Source organism: Festucalex cinctus, chromosome 13 (assembly GCF_051991245.1).
Source record: "Festucalex cinctus isolate MCC-2025b chromosome 13, RoL_Fcin_1.0, whole genome shotgun sequence".
Lineage (NCBI taxonomy): Eukaryota > Metazoa > Chordata > Actinopteri > Syngnathiformes > Syngnathidae > Festucalex > Festucalex cinctus.
The window spans coordinates 25,415,695-25,436,888 of NC_135423.1; the positions used below are offsets into that span (position 1 = coordinate 25,415,695).

The following is a 21,194-nucleotide window of genomic DNA, read 5'->3' on the forward strand; positions in this document are numbered from 1 at the left end:
TCGGTGCAGCGTCTGCAGTGATGCGGACTCTGGATCGGTCCGTCGTGGTGAAGAAAGAGCTGAGCCAAAAGGCGAAGCTCTCGATTTACCGGTCGATCTACATTCCAACCCTCACCTATGGTCATGAGCTGTGTGTCGTGACCGAAAGAACGAGATCTCGGATACAAGCGGCCGAAATGAGTTTCCTCCGCAGGGTGTCCGGGCTCTCCCTTAGAGATAGGGTGAGAAGCTCGCTCATCTGGGAGGGACTCAGAGTCGAGCCGCTGCTCCTCCGCGTTGAGAGGAGCCAGCTGAGGTGGCTCCGGCATCTGGTTCGGATGCCTCCTGGACGCCTCCCTGGGGAGATGTTCCAGGCATGTCCCACCGGCGGGAGGCCCCAGGGACGACCCAGGACACGCTGGAGAGACTATGTCTCTCGGCTGGCCTGGGAACGCCTTGGAATCCCGCCGGTGGAGCTGGTTGAAGTGGCTGGGGAGAGGGAAGTCGGGGTTTCCCTCCTAAAGTTGCTGCCCCCACGATCTGACGGATAAGCGGAAGGAGATGGATGGATGGATGGATGCTGCAAATAAAAAAAATAAAAAAAGGTTGGGAATGGTTTACATCAGGGTCATATTGTAGTTATGGTTTCTGACTCTGAAAAGCATATAAATGGGTAATGATAACAACGTCACAATATAATCATCTATACACAATTGCCCCTTACATTTCATTGTCATTACAGATTAAGAATGTTCGATACCCCTTTTTTTTCAGACCGAAACCATTATGAGGCATCACCACTTGAGTACTCACAGACATGACACTAAATAACCGATACAACTAGTACTTCCGATACATAAAATTTGAATAAAACCAATGACAGATCATTTTAAAGAACGCCCTATATACCACTATTTAGCATTTTCCCTTAAAATTGCATGAAATTAATGGCAATTTTCTTTTCTCCCATTTGTTCACAAAATAAATACAGTGTTTTGTATATAACACATCATAAAATAAATCAGCGGTGTCCGAACTCTGTTGTCGAGGGCCGGATCTTGCGGGTTTTAGATGTTTTCCCTTCTCCAACACACTTGAAGCTCATCAGCAAGCTCTGCACAAGCCTGGTAATGATCGTGTTCATTGTAAACAGGTCCATTGGAGCAGGGAAATATCCAAAACCTGCAGGACTCCGGCCCTCGAGGCTGAGTTTGGACACCAACTGAAATAAATAAATAAATAAATAAATAAATAAATAAATTAAACGCAGCGGCACGGTAGTCGAGTGGTTAGCACGTCCGCTTCCCAGTTCTGAGGTCTCCGGTTCGAGTCCAGGCTCGGACCTTCCTGGGTGGAGTTTGCATGTTCTCCCCGTGCCCGCGTGGGTCTTCTCCGGGTACTCCGGTCTCCTCCCACATTCCAAAGACATGCATGGCAGGTTAATTGGGCGCTCCGAATTGTCCCTAGGTGTGCGTGTGAGTGTGGATGGTTGTTCGTCTCTGTGTGCCCTGCGATTGGTTGGCAACCAGTCCAGGGTGTCCCCCGCCTACTGCCCAGAGCCAGCTGAGATAGGCGCCAGCAGCCCCCGCGACCCTTGTGAGGAATAAGCGGTCAAGAAAATGGATGGATGGATGGAATTAAACGCAAATATCCAGTGGGCAGAAAGTCCCGTTAAAAATATGGTGAGACAACTTCTTTTCAAGGAATACTGTAGTTAAGTGCAAAGCATATTTAGAGCGCCATTAAGCTGTACAGAGCAGAGAGGACGACGACGTCATTCATTCATAAAGTACAAATTATTGGTGCGATCGTTTAAAAAAAATATTTTTTCAGAGGTTGGCGTGGGCGTACAGTATGCATCTGGCACGTAAAAATGATCGTAAAACGCCTCCCCGCCATTGCCGATCAGCCCGGATTACGTTATGTGTCCTAAACTAACACGGAAATATTTCCCCCTCTCTCTTTCTTCTCTGCGTGATCTGCCGTAGATGTATGTGCTGCAAATGGCACGCACTGCTGTCATGATTCCGGGATTGGGGTTGCGTCAGGATAATACATGCTTTCCAAAAACGTTATTTGCGTCACGCACACGCGGTGTGGCTATTTGCGCTGGCGTTAGTGAATTAGAAGCTGCATATCAATGAGTCTCATTTGCATTGGGGTGGGCATATTTTGCGGAAAATGTATGCAAATTACCTAATTTACATACACGCAAATAACACTGGCGCACCGTGACGCAATCTGTTTGGCCGCGCACTTAGTGACGGATTTCCCCATCTGCGCGTGTTTAGTGAATTAGGCGCTCCCTAACCCGGGATTTACACCGGTTGCGTGTGCGGTGCGGCTGCGGTGCGGTGCGTCTTGACTGCGTGTTCCGGACGCGTCAATTTTTTGGGCAACTCACACCGGCTCCGCACAGATGCGGTGTGGCAGCTCCGTCGCCGACCACTTCCCGCCGTGTCTCGCGTGACCGCGCGCGATCATGTGGCGTTAAAAACAACGAAAAACACACAGAAAGTCTGTGCTCAACAGAGAAACAGAAAGAGAGGTGGATTTTTATTATTTTGTGGCTTTCCACCTCCAATATAAACCTCTCCTCGTCCATGTTCGCTGGTGTCTAAACCGTGAATGGGCACCTCGCACGTTAACTCCAGGCCCGGCTACGCCCACATCACGTTTTGCTAACATGCTTGCGAAATAGGAGCTAGCGAGTTTTATTTTGAAAGGTAACCGGAAATTTATTTTGAAACTGCGTCGGTCTTCCTGTCCCGCTCGATGTGTTTTGTGCGAGCTTGCCATTTGCCGGAGGCCTACCGCTGCGGCATCCGGCAAAAATAGAAAACAGGTCTATCCTTGCGGAAGGGCTGCGGCACGCCGCAGCTGAGACGCAGTCGACATGCAACGCACACGCACCATTCAAATGAATGGAATCGAATTGCTTGCGTCGCCGGAACGCACCGCAGCCGCACCGCAACCGCATCCGGTGTAAGTCCCAGGTGATTGCTTCATTTTTGACGGTTAGCGCAGCGCAAAGGCGACGCAAACCTTTAGTGAATAGGCCCCAAATTGTATTGTTCTAGATTCTGAACGAGCTGTTTAATTCAACTGTTGTGTCTCAGTCTGATCACTGGGGGGCACCGATGTAATGACGTGCATGATTTAGACAAAAGAAGAATAAAGTAGGCATGAAGATGAAATCTGCATGCTGAACTGTAAATCCAGTGAATAAATAACAAAATTATTTTTGTTGGCAAGGTTTAGAAGCCAGGTTATAGCGCATGAGAAAATATGCATGAAAAGAATAAATGTGTCTAATTTCTAAATAATATGTGTACTGGCCCAACTCAAACTACCATGCAACAATTGCGCCAAAAGGCTACTGACAATTCCAATCTTCATATTATTTCTGATATTTATGCAATGCAAATGCTTCTTTTACACATTACACAAACAGCGTATTGTGTTGCTTTTGCATGTGACTAGCATACAAAGCAGGCTGTTACTGTTACTACTGTTATAATAGTCAAATAACATTTCATCACATTCTGAAATCAAAATAATCCTCACAAATCAAATTACAACTATACAAAGTCCAATGCTTGTCAATGAGTGCTTCTTTCACCGAGTTGACCGCCATTTTGACTTGTGACATAAGCTCGGAATTGTCAGTTGGGCTTGTTGCTGTGAAGTACATTGAATTGGATGGCTGCTAGAAAGATGACAGATCATAGTTATAAAAGGAACACTGAATTATTGATAATACATTCTCAGTGGTTATGGCAGCACATGTCAGAGGCTTGAAAAGGGATTTATAAATTTGGGCAAGTGGAAGTAGAGCCGAGCCTCATGTGCGGTTAATTAAAGAACGTCTGCAGCTAATGTAGCTCACAATACGCTATTTTTATCATATCAGGGTTGGCACTGAAATACATAGGAAGTGGTTGGAAATGGTTAATTGCAATATGCCTGCTGCAGGTGTTATTCCTGGAAGAATTTTAGAGAAAAGCTGTGAGCACATAAGCAAAGTTTCACTACTAGTTTCACTCTTTTCGGATGCCAAAGCGCTGAGCAATTTCCTTGTGGGGTTTTGCTTATACTGTAGATGCCTAATGAGTTGTGTGTTTGGCTATCAAAAAATGTCAGCCACACTCATAGTGTGTCAGTATTCTAAATCAGCAAAAAAAAAAAAAAGGAATTTGGTGGGGGAAAAAATGCTTGTAATATCTGTTGAAAAAAAATGCAATTTTTGCACACGTTTGCTGCCCAAATGAAAAGAACAAATCCGGCAAGAAGCATGCAGTAGACTTTTTTTGCTTTAGAGGACCACAAAAAATGATGTGGCGGGCCAAAAGTGGCCCACGGGTCTCGAGTTTAAGACGTGGTGTTGTGTATCAGCATCTGGAACAAAATAAGCTGTTGCCATCATCGACAAAGATGTTCCTCCTGCTATTTATTGACCTGAGACATTAATTGTTCATATTCCATATTTTGGTTATCGGTGCACTCCCCCTCAAAGAAAGAAGATGCAAATACTGCAGAAATCAATAAATGACTGCTGCATAAATTAGGAAATGAGCAAAAATCTCATTATAGGGATGTGTCTTCCATGTCAGGCAGACATGCAGAGCGGCGGTACTGGCTATCGGCTTTCAGCGCCAGTACCAGCTGTGCCCGTTCCAAATGGGCACAGACAGCTATTCAGGCCAAGCAGGGTCAGATGAGGACACAAACACAGAATGGGGGAGGGGTGGCAAGAAGGGAACATGGAATCGGGAAGAGGGGGAGGTGGTGGGAGAGGGAGTGCGAGAGGAAGAAAAGAGAACAGTAGAAGCAAGGGAAGTATCTGCAGTCGGATTTGCAAAGACTAGTCTCGTAATACAGAATATTACGATATTTGACGCCTGTATTGTGATGGGTGAAAAGAATGAGAGTGTGATAATAAGCCAGACAACCAGAAATGGAACTGAGGGCAAAATAGGAAAGTGTCTGGTAGCATAGTTAAAATGAACAACATATTTAATAAAATCTGAATTCTTACCAAGCAGATGACACATTTCATGAGAAATAGTGATGAATATGAACACAAAAACACACCAGGTAAGACAAGAAAAATATGACAGCATATATCAAAGAGTACAAACAAGAAGAATTCAAAAGTAAAGTAAAAACTTAAATCTTACTGCAGCTGGACTACAGTACGTACCACCAGATTTCAGGCTTCAATTGCAGTCCTGGAGCTCGTAATATCTGAGTATCAAAAAATAAATAAATAAACTTCACACTTTCACTCTTACACTCTGTTAGATTTTTAGACCTTGTTGCTTTTCAGCTGCAAGATACCTAATGTAGTTGTATCGTACCAGAGTTCAAACTTTGTAGCCCTGACTACTTATTTGTGAATTTCCCTGCTACGCAACAGCATCTCCTGTCCAAGGCCTGCCTTGTACTTATTTTCATTGAAACATATTCTTCTGAAGAGCTGTAAATGTTTTCCTTTGCTGTGCAGTACAGGGGCATGACTTTGCTATAGCCGTGGAAAAACCAGCTCGATACAGAAAGTGTGGGAGGCTTTTTTGTAAATGTAACCACGATGAAAGACTGCACTACGCTACTTTTGGTGTATTTTAATCGAAGGTGCCAGGGACAGATCGGCACAGCGTATGAAGCAGTATAATTAAGTACTTATATATTGTCATCCACAACAGAAAGTAATGTGTTTCTTATGTTTGCACATGTATCTTTCACTGTTGCAAAAGAAATACTCATTTTAAGAAGGAGAAGACCAGCAGCCGAAAACGCAATGGGTGCATCCTTTAATAATGGCTCGGTGGGAACTGAGATAGTTTAATTTCGTTGGTGAGCTACAGTTCCACCAAGACTGCTTCGAGGTATATTTCAGGCTGAGCGGGGAGGAGTATCTCATTTAACAGGTATGTCATATCTCGTGTGTCCCAAAGCTAGGGACACTGACACACCATATTTATTAATGCTTCCTCCGATGTATATAAGTCTGCCAAAATAACACTAAATCGCTCTGACGTCAAATAGAACATTTATTCATTCGACGCGCCAGACAATGCACATAAAAATGCTAGCATAATAAACTGAATACTCATACTGCATATTAAGTCCACTTCCTGCTCTGTCGCAGTGTCTTTGTACTGTCGGGAAACTTTCCCGACACAAATCAGCATTTTGGAGTGTTGTTTATGTTGGGAAAGTTTTATTTGCAAATACAAGCCAATTCATTTGAGATCTAATAAGTCACATAAACTGATAGATTGCTCTAACCTAAATCATTCTGGAAGGATAGACCATATAATCTCGCTCTTACCTTGACCTGGCTCCTGTTTGCCAAAAAACAAGTGTTTATCACGAGACTACCTGTCTGCCTGTCTGCACACACGCAGCCACGCACATTAGTTAGCTAGTTGAGCTGTCAAATAACTATTTTTTTTAATCAGATTAATCACATCTTAGAATTTTAATTAATCACTTAATTAAAATGGCTTTTTATCATTTATTTGTCCGCCACCTGTTATGTGTTAATTCTCTCTACGTTTGAGGACGTCTTCAACATTTTAAAAAAAAAGGTAACAATAACTTTTGAGCCGCTGCACTCTCATCCTCCTCTTTTTCTTATCAGTTAATTACTTGCATAATTTAAAACGACAAAAAAATGGCCGCAATGTTTTGACACAAACAAATATTCTGAATGTCATTTATTAAATGCTTTACTTTAATGTATGCAATTATGTTTATTGCTCAACACAAACTGTGCTACTTTAAACATAACCATTCACTGTCAATCCTTTAGGATAATCTACGGTCAAAAATAATAGTGTGATTAAACTGCGTTAAGATTAAGGTGATAATTTTTTGTGATTAATCAATTTTTAACGCTTTAACTTTGACAGCACTATAATAGCTAGACAATAGCAGTGCTATAGGCTTTAATATTAACACACACACATTGCATAATGTTATCACCGTAAAATATTGGCTGAAGTCAAATTTTGACAAAAACTTCGGCTACATCCAGATCATTCAGTTCTACCCCTAAATCCAAATAATTAAGACATAGAAATAATCAGTATTAGGTACGCACGGGATTCTCGCCTACCCAGTGGTGTTGGCCATCTTGGACAATTGATTAAGTACACCCACGGTTTTTCATATCGCCTCCGCCCCCACCCCCGGTGCAGTGGCCATTTTGACCAATTGATTAGGTACAGCCATGGTTTTTGATATTGTGAGAGAGATGATAATAAATTTTCCGGATATCCTGCTGATATCCAAGGTACACTTAGAACGTTTCACCCTTTATGATAAGGTAGAGACAACTCTGCATAGATCATACTCAGCTTGCCGATCATAAGCAAAGTTTGGGAAGGTGAGGTGGACAAACCGATTTTTTTCCAAGTACTGTATGTTTTTTACGATTATTTAACTTTGTTAAAAAGACCAAACATTTATTGTAATAATATAAACATTTCTCTCTCTTTGAACCCACGATCTCTGCTAAACAGTCTGCCACTGTGCCGTCGGTTAGATGCTATTATACACATGGTTGGGGAATCCAGGTTGAGAAAGTAAAAACATTGAAACTGTTTGGCCATAGCCACAGGTGTTTTTACTCAACTGGCAGGTAAACAAGCTCGAATCCACCTGATGAATAGAAGCACCTGTGGCTAAATCCAGACAATTTCAGGGTCATTACTTTCTCGACCTGGATTTCCAGTCCTGATTATACAATAGCGTCCATCATCAATTCCTCAAAAAAAAAAAAAAAAAAAATACAGGAAACAAATGCTGCTGTTATAAATGCTATGTCCACCTTGTTGCACCATTACATTCCATCTGACGACATGTAGGCCACTCTTTTAGCACTGGGGCTGGACATAAATAGTGGGGTTGAGAATAGCATAATGCACAAGTCACACTTGGATACTAGAATGTTTTCCACTCTGCTCAGAATAGTCTTGTTAAAAAAAAAAGAAAAAAAAAGTGTGGAATGTAGGAATGCGACTCACTTTTTTGAGCCACAGAAGCGTCTTCTCAGGTGAAATAGAAATTAAAAGTCAGTATGCTATGTTCAATTTCCACCTCAAGACCCATTATTCATGACCGACTGTTGAGACAAACTACATTCTTAGCTTTGTTCTTTTTCCTGTACGACAGAACGATTCCCAAGACTGCGTCACATGGCATCACAGATAGAAAGTCTTTTCTATTCAAGATATTAGTTTGCCAACAAACAAATTAATGTCCATGCAATAATATTATGCGTGCAAGTACAATAATCTGCAGGGGTCGGCAACCTTAAATACTCAACGGGCCATTTTGGTTGTCTACCTCGGGGAAGAAAAAAAAACAAAAAAACACAAAAACACAAAAGCACCGGAAGCTACAAAACCCTTTTGACATATTTTGACTGCACATACTGTTTGCTTGTTTGTTTTGACCTATTTATATTCTTTTAAAAATCAATTAATTGCTACAGGGAACACAAAATGTTACTTCTGTATGGAATAAAACATTCACAATTGTAAGCTGACATCTTTGAGGGATGTTTGTTTTAAAAATAGTTCATGTAGCATTAAACCTGCTGTTTTCTTCACAAACGTTCAAATACTTTAATAAATCTTGGCGCTAGGTGTCGAGCACCATAATCTGTCAGTTGTGAAATGCATTTGGACAAATGAAAAAAGGAATTTGAAATTAAATGAGATTAATTTTCAAAGTCACAGAGAGCCACAGTTGGTGGGCAAAAGAGCAACCTGCAGCTCGAGAGCCGCAGGTTGCAGACCGCTGTTAGAGAGATATGGATGGATCCCACTCAACATTACTGACACAATTAGTGTTGAAAACTGAACAAAAAAAAAGTTTGTCAGTGAAATAAAAATGTACTTTCAGTGCCATGGACATTAACATCATTAAATGTGTGAAAATAATATACTAAAATTTAAAAATATTTTTCAACTCACTACTTCAATAGTAAAAGTTAAAATCTACCACTACAGTAGTCCCCATTTTTAGTTCTATTGTTGCTATGAACATTTTAATCTTTTGCTTGTCAACAATAATACCTTATATCCACCAAGAAGCCAAATAAAAGATAAAGAATAAGGATATAGGAATAAAGATAAAGATAAATAAAATAAATGCTCTTAAAAAAAAAAAAAAAAAAAGTCTCTTTCCATCTTCGTTTGGCTTCTGGCTCAACGTTTGGACCATCAGGGTTGAATTTGAAGCCGTTCGACTGCCCCCGTTTGGACGAGTACGGGTGAGTATCACCCAAAAGAAAGAAAGAAATCCACAAATTAATGGTACTATAAAAACGGGGTCTGTCTACTTGGGGGTCTATCACATGGTTGGTCCGTTGGATGCCACCATTTTATTTCAAATAGCCCATAGGGAAGATTAGGAGATACTTTTGTCTGACAGCCGTGGCTGAATGGAGAGAGAGAAAAGGGAAATTTAGAGAGTTTGAGAAAGAATGAGGCAGAGCAAAGGAAACTGGGCGATGAAGAGCCACAGGGAGACGAGCTGAAAGGAAAGAGGGCTGAAGAGGGAGGGCGAGGTAAGCGATAGAGAGAAGCCAAATGTGTCTTGGGAAAGTTTTGGGGCTGAGGTGCATTGTGGGAGAGCAAAGAGGGTATTGGGGGGTCTGAGGTGTGGATTAATGCCAGTGATTGGAGGAGGTCTGCCGCAGCCGTGCGTGAGCAGAATACTCGAGATGGACGGAGGAATAGAAAAGACGAGTAAAGATGGAAAAGGTAAATACAGCAAACTTTCGAAAAATACAATATTGCTTGAAAACAAACAAGTCTCCCTGCTCTCTTTGCATTGCTTACGGGGGTGGGTGGCGGGTGGGGGGTTGTTGACGCACCAACAGGTCGCTCACAATGTCCCTGAAAAAAAAGATGCACTTGATCATGAGCAACACATTACTGTGTGGTCTCAGACAAGCTGCCCACCTCCACCTTTTGTTTTGTCTTGGATTTGTTGCCCTTGTATTAGGAATTGAACGGCACACGTCAACTTTTGTTTTTGGGAAACGATATATCAGATCTTTCATTTGCTTGAATTTATGTTTAAATCAATAAAATCCTATTTCTTTACGGACCTGGTACAGTCGACACGACCAAGCCTGTTTGGAACTATAGTGGGGGTCCACTTTTAATTGGCTGTGTGCACTCTCGACTCAAAAGCTGTAAATCTTGACTATTTTGTTTTTAGAGAAAATTAAGTCTCGTGGGAAGTATTAGATACCCTGAAATAAAATATAGTTTTTAAGAGGATAGTGAATTGTGACGTGAGGGGAAAAACAAACAAACAAACAAAAAAAAACACAAAAAAACCTGTTGCCACCCAGCAACAGCAGGACGTAGAAGCTGATGTTACATTGAAAAGCAAACTAAAGTCTAGTTTTCTCTCACAAGCTTTCGGCAGTCTTAAAAAAAAAAAAAAAAAGACAACATTAATGGGACTAATTTAAAATGTATTGAAGACACAAGTAAACATCTAACATATTATGGGTTATTTTATTTAATACTTAATTTTTGATTGAATGCATTTGACAACTCGAATTTATAAAGCACCTCTCAAGGTATCAAGGATGCTTGAGATGCTCACTACAAACACAATCGCTCGTTCCTTGCCTTCCTACAAACTATTTTTCTCTACATATATATATATATATATATATATATATATATATATATATATATATATATATATATATATATATATATATATATATATATATATATATATATATATTTGAAGGTTTCTCAAACAAAAACAACTCTTAGCGTGAAGAATACATGGTTTGGCTGAAATATGGATTTCTTTAAGCATCTTTTAAGCTACACGCAAATAGTAAAAATTGCAGATCCGTGTTTTCAAATTGCAAAGATGTTTCAGTAATAACTGTAATATTTTTTTGTTGATGTAGTATTTTTGTCATTTTCAGAATCTAGGGTTTTCAGCCTTAATTAGCATGAAAGACTAATACAGTAACTGCAAAGTTTTGCATTATGATATAACAAAACATGTTTTAAAAATATGAATGTACTTTAAATATACACATTTGTGTTTGAGGTTGTGATGATGACTATAATCAAAAGATGTTTGTAGAGAGAATGTCTGCCCATAAATGCATTGATGAGTAGAAATGTTTGAATTGTGTAAAAAAAAAATATATATATTCAAATGGTGATATTTTATTTCATTTTGTATTCACGTTTCATCCTCCAAATTATGAGGTACGATACTGTAAGTATCATAGTCATACATGCACTTTCTACGCATTACATTTGGACTTGATTTAAGTTGTTTAAAACATCCTGCGACTGTTTCTTGTTTCTTCTGACTCCTCATCCTATAGTCGAAGAGAACTCGTCGGCTGTTCCTTATTGAATGATATCTTATTTATTAATTTATTTATTCATTTGGAGGCTGCCAGACAGTTTTGCACAGTGACAACAGACATATGGCGTATGTGTGCCTTGCTAAATCATGAGTCAAGGCTCCAAGCGCCTTGTTATTTTCGATCCGCATGCTGGGGCTAAATAAAAATTGCTATTTGTTTTTGGTGCAGGGAATTTCTCCAAGAAATGTGTGTGTGTGCGTGTCAGTCTGCTTCTAGCTGTGTGTGGGACTCTGTGGAAGAACAGGATCCAAGTCCAAGTGTATGTATGTGTGTGTGTGTGAGAGAGGTGGGGTGTTTTGGGAGGAGAAAGGCTGAGTGAGTAGTAGCTATACCTGGACTGGACTGTCCCTCTTGCATTTAAGTGGGTGGGGGGGGGCAAAAGGAGCGTGAGCCGAGAGGAGGGGGGAAAGTGGGTGAGAGAAGATAGGAAGGAGGTGTTGGGGTGACAGGAGGACGGCTTCATGGCTGCTTTTTCCTTTCGCTGAATTTCCACACTCCCATTTTTTTTTCCTTTTGCTTCATTCAGCTGTGCAAGTAAAGGAGATTGCAAAAGAATGAAGGACAGTTTGAGACTGAAAGGGAGAAATTCAAGACATTTTTAAAGGGCTGGGATTTTGGCAATGTTGTGGGTCGATTGGCATTTGGTATTTACAGCTTTTACAATCTAGAAGTAGAAATATGAGCTTTCTTTTTTATAGTTATGACATTTAGCGTACGCAGAACTTAGTTTGCAAAAAAAAACTATTTTTTTTTCTGTTCTCGTTAATGTTCCCCTCCTTCTTCCCCCCTATGAGTCCCTCATCCTCTCCTTTGCTTTTTTCCTCGTCTCACTCTGTCCCAACCTCTCCTGAAGCGCTTTTCACTGTTTCTTTTTTCCTGTTTGTTTTTCTTTTGTGCATGTTTTAGCGTTGTTGTTTTTTTTCCGATAGGTCACTGCGGACATGCCTGCGTGTAATCGTATGTAGCTTATGGCAAGCGTCGAAGGCCTTTCAAGAGAAAGAAACATTTGGAAGCCAGAGAGGCAAAATGGGTAAGTCATCATGCTTCCAATATGCGACGAGCTGCGTTTGCTGTGTTTTCACTTTTTCGTTTGATTCCTTTTTGATATCTGACGTTCCCTGCATTCTCTTCTTGGGAGTGAAAAGGGGCCTAAACTGACAAGTAGCATTGTGCAAACGCTGCATATCTGATTATCCTCGGCAGATATTATGAAGTGATAACAGCATGCCTCTTCCTCACCTCTCATAACTTCACCTTTGTGAAAACACCGCACCCACAACACACACACGCAAACACGCACACACACTCTGTTGCTGGGTAGATTTTAGTGGGCACTCTTCAACACTGAATGTCGCAGGTGTTGCTCTTCTTGTACTTTCAGAAACCTCGATCCTTTCACACACGCACACGCGGTCTCGCAGAAGTGGTCGGGTTCTGTGGACCCCGCTGAACTCTTTTGTTGGGGCCAATCTCAAGGTGTCTTTCAGTGCGCTGGCAAAGACCCACTAACATACTTTCAGCAACTTGGCAACAGCTTCAAAGTCAGACATCTCATTTAAATTCAGGCGGAGGGAGGTGAAGGAGAAAGCAAACTGCAAATTGAAATTGGAAGGCGTCGTACAAGTGTTACTTTGTTGCTTGGAGATTGCTCGGTTGATGATTCTTTGGGATGTTTTCTAATTTGTGGGTTGTTAAATACTAATGGGGGATTTGACCCTCGCTTTGTGTTTCTCTGTCTCAAATGTCCAACATCAAAAAGTAAAAGTAAAAGCTGTAAGAAATATGAGTAGTTAGATTCTCAGAGCTCTTTAATTAATTAAGTTATGTATTTATTTTTTATATTTAGAAAAAAGGTAAATTACTACATCACACAGATTTAAAAAAAAACAATTGAGACACATAAAAAGATTTCTTTGATTTCTTTGTTTTATCAAGTAAACACCCACATTAATTTTCCAGACAATTTTTCTTCTGCTTCTTTTCAGCATTTCTCTCACTTATATCTTATTCGAGCTAAGCCACATAGCTCTTAAAATGCCACATAAACTTTTCCAGCAATTACTCACGCAACCACTCTCGCATGGTCAGGAAAACAAGTTTGATATACAGTTTTAGAGACCTTTTTTTTCCTCCCCATCCGTCATGCCGATGGACGTATGAATTCCTGTGCTCGCAGCCCCAAACCCGTAGATCCGAACTTGTGTTAATTGCCATCACAAGCTTGTATCTACAGGTCTGCGTCTGTGTAGCTCCAACAACCTGAGCAGCATCACCTAAATAGACGTTACCACCTACCGACAAACATGACAAACATACCGACAAACATTAACATGAATATTATCAGTATCAAGACCGGTCTCTTCGTTGAATTCATTTACAGTCTATAACTTTTTTTTTGTTTTTTTTTTACTGATCTTCTAATACTTTGGCATTTTGATACATTTTGGCATAGTATAACAGTAAACAACAAGATGGATACAGATTGCAAAATCATAACGTTGGCGTCTCGCTCCGCTTGCCGACATGTTGAGGTAGTAGGTTGTATAGTTGAGAATTACACCATAGGAGATAACTGTACAACCTCCTAGCTTTCCCTGAGGCATGCACGACATCCTGCATAGCTGGACATTTTTCAGTTTTCATGTACATTTCAGGAAGTCGAGATTAGCGACTGCATGATAAATATCAATCCTGGCTGCCATTTTATTTGCCTATTATTGAAAGATATTTAATTTGTGTGATTCAACAACTCTCAATGCGCAATCTTCAATTAATTTCAAGTTCCATTGTTGCGAAGGTGACATAAGTGGAAATATTTATGACTTTCTTCAGGGAACATTTCATTAATGCGTTTTGCGAAGTGACAAAGCATTTAAACTTAGAGGAAATGTTTGCGGTATGATACATTTTGACGTGACTACAAAGGGAAAGACATTTGCAAGTTGCATACCAATAAGAAAAAAAGATGAAGATGTAAATCAGTTCTTGTAAAATAATTGTCACAAAATGTAATGCTTTTTAAATTGTAGCATCAGCATAGCTGTCAATGTTCATTGTTCACCCACAAAAACAATCCTCAATTATATTATGAGACCTTGTCAAATCACAGCAAAACACACTTCTTTTATACTTTTTATTTCTTTTGATAGCTACACGCCTTCACAGTTTATAAAGCCTCTATTGTTCTTACAATATTGAAAACTGGAGATGTAATCAAGCCTGAGTGGCTCTGCCACCCTTACTGCAACGGTCTTAGGTTGGCTTTAGTCACATCCAGCTGATGAGAGGAGAAAGAGACTGACCCCTGTTGGTCAACACAATCAAGAGTACAGTACTAGTTTGCATTCAGTTATTTAAAAAGTGAACCTACATTTGAAACTGCTTTCCTTGAAATACTAGAAAGAAGTAAGAGCATTCTACTTTAGTGCATTTCTCATGTATTATTCTTATTTTGGGGGGTTTGAATGCACAAATTGTGTTCTTTTAAAATGATTTTTGTTCTGAAATGTTCTGGCTACATACCGGGTGTGTACTGTGCCACTTGCCCAAAATCAGCTGGGATAGACTGATGGTCACTGCAACTCTAATGAGGATGGACGGGTGGGTGGATGGATGGATGGATGGATGGATGGATGGATGGATGGATGGATGGATGGATGGATGGATGGATGGATGGATGGATGGATGGATGGATGCATGCATTTTGGTATTGCATTTTCAGAGGTTTGAAGTATTTTTGGTACAATTTAATTCCTTTCTTTCCCATTTATTTGTGAGGAGACATACAGTTATTGATCACCTGTAGATACATACAGTATATATGTGACAACAACAACCAAACATATGATTAAAGGGGAAGTCAAGTCAAAAATTCTCCTTTGAATATGTTCTGTGCACACCCACTTGTCTAAACAAGGCAGTCTGATTAATAATGGGTTTGTGGAATATGAACTAGTCAGCAAAACCCACCCGTTTTTATTCATCTAAGATTAATATTTTACCATTTTACCTTAAAATGACATCACAGTCACCTGTTTTCGGAGTTTGATCATGTGACGTGCGCAGGCTGAGCCGTGATTGTTACCTGAGCCCTGAGCATCTGTGATGTCATCTTCAGTTGCAAGTGGCAAAATGGCTGCCCCTTGAGATGATAGGTGGTTTTTTTGGATTCATATTTCATAAACACATTACACATTATTTCCCTGCGATTGGCTGGCAACCAGTCCAGGGTATACCCCGCCTACTGCCCAAGGCCAGGTGGGATAGGCTCCAGTACCCCCCACGACCCTTGTGAGGAATAAGCGGTCAAGAAAATGGATGGATGGATTACACATTATTAATCAGAATACCGTGTTTATACTAGTAGTGCCACGTAGAACATATTATTGTACAAATAATTTTTTCTCGACTTCCCCTTTGAGCACGACACAAAAATTTAAATGTCTTGTAACGTCTGCATTCACTGCATTCAATATTCCAATTGTCACCAACAAGGATTAATTTCACATCATTTGCACTAAACTTCATGTAAGTGTCAACATTTGACTGTATTTCATCAGTTGTCAATGAAAGCTTTTTCCAGTTAAATCTGAAAAGTTGCTGTCTTTATCCCAGTTGCCATAGTGATAGCCTAATGACCTCTACGTTTAAAAAAAAAAAAAAAAAAAACATCAGTCAGAGGTGGCACATGACCCTCACTCAGGTCAACAGTGTTTTTTGTTTGTTTTGTTTTTTGTTTTGTTTTTTCTCTAAAGCAGGGATCGCGATCCATTTTGAAACTGAGAGCTACTTGTTGGTACTAGTTAATGTGAAGATTTTACCAGCTTGATGCAAACTATTGAAATAAATTTGTTGTAATTACATTTAACTCATTCACTGCCAGTCATTATAGAAAATTATTACATTTCCAATACTCACGTGATATTACATTCAATAATTATATATAAACCGAATCTACCAAATAACAGAATAGACTCCCTACTTTTTGTCCCGTCCCGTTCTTTTACAATTGACAGCAGAAAAATGTAGGTTTGCCAAAATACAGCCATTTCTCCCATGGACTCTGAAACTGTGTTTATTTCCTATAAAATGGGGCAATGATGTCATCTACCGGTGGTTGGGCATCAGTAAAGTTGTTTCCAAGTTTGATATTTACAGTGGAGCATGCTCAGATTCCCCCCCATTTAGCACCGCTCTAAAAAATACAATTGACAAGTATACTTGTCAAAGGCAGTGAAATTAATAATATATTATTATTATTAACAACTAATTATATTCATTTTTGAGAAGAAATTGATCATGCTCATCATTTCTCACAATGGGAACACTTCATTTTTTTTCTGCTGCAGCATTCCTAGAAAAAAAAAAAAAAATCACCTTGTGCCGTCACTGGTGAGTTGTTTTCAGAACAGGCCCGTGGGCTGCTAATGTGGTCCTTGGGGGCCACCTGTTGCTGTGGGCACCACATTGTGAGCCCTGTTCTCCAGCCTGACTGGCCTACGCACCATTGCATGCGTTTACACGCTGTCCAGCCAGCATGCTTGTTTTGTTCCATCTCAGACCGCTGCTGGTGCGTGCGTGTTTGCAGTCCTGCTGCTGTTTGGTCAAGTGTGTGGGATGTCGTGACAGAACTGGGTCTCGGCTGATGTGCTATTTGGCCTGCCCGACTGATCCCTTGCCATCAGCAACAGATAACAAATGCTTAGGCAGGACTGAAATGAAATCAGTAAATCAATGGTGAGTCGGCTTCAGTTACCTGAATGCAGCTGAGTGTGTTACGGAAGGGTTTCTGCTGCTTTTAAGTTAGTTAGAAGGTTGAAACACAAACTACTACAGGTAAGCGAAAAGACAGGATTAATTCTTTGGTTTGGTGCAGTTTCACACCTCTAAATGTGGACGAGCATTCAGTAGTGAGAAAACATCTTCCAAGGTTGAACTGTCGACAAAAGAATTGTGGCGTGTCGTATTTGTGTTTATTAGTTTATCCAATTCATGGAAAATGACGTGACACGTTTGGAATAGAGTGGACTCTGTCCTCTGACCATTTGGCGCAGGGGGGATTGTTGCTTTTGTGTCTCAAATAGCTAAAGGAGAAAATACTGCTCTCTGTTCACATTTCTGTCTAATAAATACAAGCAAATTAAATTAAATCTTGCTAGTTGATAGCATTGCAAATGTCTTTTTTTCTACAATAAAAGTAGAAATAGATGCACCGCAATAGATGCAACAAAAAATTCTAAGCAATTTTCAAATTTGTTTTGAGGATTTACTGTATAGAGTAAATTTGACATGGAGAAGCATTCGGGGAAATTCGGCCTCAATTGTTATGAATGGGGAATTTTAAGATGATAAAATGTTGAATTATGGGAAAACCATGAATTTTTTGTTTGGGGTCGATGGAAGCCCTGTGATGTGAATATTTGAAATATGCTGAAATTGGAATGATGAGAACCGAATGAATTACACAGCATGTAAAAAGTAGGGGATGAATAAAAAAAATAAAAATTGGACATACATATCTGCAATTTCTGGAGAAATTGCGTGTGAAGCATGTGAAATACAGTAAATTCTAATGATTTCAAATTATTTGGCATGATACTGAATGAAATGGATTGAGCTGAATATGTTGATGTTTGAATGATTTTAATCGGTCAATGTACATGGAACTAGAGGTGAATATGTAAATATTTGAAATTTGAGGCTTTAGAAAATTTTGCAAGTTTTGTGAATGGGAGTAATAATTGAGATGGCTTGAATGATCTGCACATAATGAAGTTGGAATAGTTTGAATTGGTCAAGTAATGTTGAGGGAGAAGTGAATAATGTCTCCTAATATGGGAATTTTGGGGGTACCGGTAAATAAATGTGAATTTTTGGTATTGCATATTTATACATGCAAAATTATGGTATGTTGAAAATCGTTCGTAAATTGAACTGCATAAAAAGATTTAAATTTTAAATGGGAACTATCTGAATCTGTTGTTTTGAATGTGCCAATGGAAATGAATGGTAAATAACTATTGGGGGAAAGTTCGGCCTCAGTTAGAATGAATGGGGAATTGTTGGGTGAAAAATGTTGAATTATGAAAATAAAAAAATGAATTTTTGGAATAAAAGAAAAATGGAAGCCCACATGGGGTGAATATTTGGAATATGTTGAAGTTGGATTGATGTGAACCAGATGAATTATGTAGAAGGAGAAGCATGTCAAAAAATCGGAATAACATATTGCTGGTGTCGGGCCTGAACCTCATAAGTCCCAATGTGTTAAAAATGATATTTTCTCATAAATCTAAATCTTTCCACTTGTGGGTGTTATTTTTAGAAATTATTTGCCAATCTAAAGTGTTGAAAATGCCGTATTCTCTTTGAGGATGCAATGGTTGAAGGTTAAAGAAACATATCATTTTTTAGGTCTCCTGAAAAGCAACAATTTTGATAGTACAATCTTGTGGCTCGACGCCAGTGATTTTTGTAGTCTAGATCTACTGTAATTCTGGTTGTCTTGTGCAGAAACAGAGTAGTGTAATGTGTGTATGTGCATGTGTGCGTGTGTGAGAGACGTGTGTGTGCGCACAGACGTGTGACGCTTTGTCTGCTTGCTGCAGGCTCTTACCATCAAAGCAGCTAATATTAGCATGTCACCCAAGACATGCTCTATTTGGACACAAAGCAACTGATAAATGTGGGGAGCTGTCCTGTCTCACTCTTGCACTATCTATTCTCTATGCGAGTGTGTGTGTGCGTGTATATCAGCAAGCACATGCAAATCTGTGTCAGCAGCCAGAGTGATTTTAAAACCGGTAACATCAGTGATTATTATTATTTTTTTTTTCATGAGAGTGTAGAGGGCGTGCCATCGATCCAGATACGATTGTCTGGCCTTAAACGCAGCTGCATGAAGAAGACGGCGCCCTATGCTCCGAGTCAAAGAGGCTTCGAGATGAGTCGGGATCCAGACACGCCCATTCGGGCAGGCAGACAAGCAGGGAGGATGAGAAGAATAGAAAAAGGCCAATGTGATCGCAAACACTTGCCTGCCTCACTTTGCCTCTGTCGCTGATTTGAGGCTACAGTTGGTTGTATGTCGCCACTCTCCCTTTCGGCTCCATCTGTCCCTCCCCCATCATCTCTCCTCTCTTCATTTCTCTCTGTTTCGCACTCTCTCTCGCTCTCTCTCTCCGCACCAAAGCCTGGGGGAGCCAGTGGAGATTATATGTAGCCTCTATAAGCCAAAGCACATCATGTAGCAATGTTTCTGCGGCCCCATCTCACTCATACGTTGTCAGCCTCTACTTCACTCTCTGAAGGGATTGATGTCGAGCCAGAAAGAAAGAAAGAAAAAGAGAGAGAGAGAAAGAAAGAAAGAAAGAAAGAAAGAAAGAAAGAAAGAAAGAAAGAAAGAAAGAAAGAAAGAAAGAAAGAAAGATTGCGTTTGCAGAGGGCAGCAGAGGATTTCCTTCAATGGTGCAAATCTGACAATGGCAAGGTGGAAAAAAACAAGGTCCACCCCTTCTCCTCCTCCCTCTCTCCTTACCTCTCTCCCTCATCTGATATGGAAGAAAGAGTGGGCCTCTCGCTGTAACTGATTACAGCTGTGGGGCAAATTAATGGATAATATTTCTCCTCCCTTTCTCACTGTTTTTTCACCTCCTACCAATAAACACGACAGGGAAAATTATGAAAGGGGGGTAAAATTTTAAACACAAATACAGTACAAGGCTGAAAAGGGAGGCGATGACTCTCTCTCCCTTCCATTGCTGATCAAAAAAAGAGGAACAATACAATAAGAGGGGCGAGGAAGAGATTTGTGCAGTTCTGTTCCTTAAAACTTTAAAACTTCAAGTTCAGACACTAAATGAGTGTGTAGGTGCCGATGCAAGGAAGGTGAAAGAGTGTTTCAGTGTGGGTGTGTGTGTCCCCTCGACCCCCACCTCCAACTCTCCTCTCCGCTTAGTGAGTGCGGCTGCATACTAGTATGCTTGACTGGCACTGTGCAGCCGACTGCAAGCCTCACTCATGCTGTTGCTCGACTCTCGCTCATTTCGACTCGACTTTTTCAACATCTGACGCTTGTGTATCACTTCCACCTATTTTCCAGAAAGAGGAATTACATCGCTTAGTCTCCCTCTCTCGCACTGTGTCGAGTGACAGAGAGAGGAGAGAGAGGGAGACCAAAGATAGAGGGAGGGAGAGAGAGCGTACACATGGTCCATTCGGGCTCGGTCTCGCACCCATCTCATGCCTCTCGTTCTTGATTCTGCCATCACTCTTCTCGGGTTTATTACAGCTGACTGTTAGCAGCCTGCTTGAAACGACTGTCTCGCTTTTGGTGAAGTCATTCTTATTCAAAGCAAACTTCTGTTGATACCACCTGGAATATCCTTGGTGTGCCGCTGTAACTTTAAATCTGAGCTTTCTCTCTTTGCCTGTTTTTTCTTCTTCCTCTTCTGAGCAGGCAAGTGAGCTAGGAGACGAAAAAGCAGGAGGCTCCCGTTTCAAAAGGAGGTGAGTGACTGCCAGTGGAATACGCTTCCTCCCCACTTCCATTTCAGCTTCCCATCTGTTTCCTGTGCTTCAGACCACTGTGGTTGCATGATGGAAGCGTACAACTCTGTGATCTGGCTTGCATGTGCTTAGTGCTGGCTCAGGACCTCGCTGAAGAAGCTCTAATGGAGCACTGGAAGGTTTAGCAGTGGTGGTAAACATGCCAGGCAGCTATTCTGTTGTATTTTGGAAATCGTGCAGTCCAAGTTTGGGTTCTCACTCTCTGGAATCA

General features: G+C 40.5%; 1 long non-coding RNA gene across 7 annotated transcripts in view; it reads left to right on the plus strand.

The window, feature by feature from the left end:
• Positions 1-21,194, plus strand: part of LOC144033802 (uncharacterized) — a 118,306-nt gene that overhangs the window by 79,665 nt on the left and 17,447 nt on the right. For 3 of the 7 annotated variants that reach the window (XR_013288072.1, XR_013288074.1, XR_013288073.1), the window contains one exon: positions 12,346-12,446. This is a non-coding gene — a long non-coding RNA (uncharacterized LOC144033802). Of the gene's footprint in view, positions 1-12,345; positions 12,447-19,850; positions 20,748-20,873; positions 20,924-21,194 lie in introns of those variants that run through there. The other 4 variants (XR_013288075.1, XR_013288077.1, XR_013288079.1 and 1 more) reach the window with 2 other exon arrangements.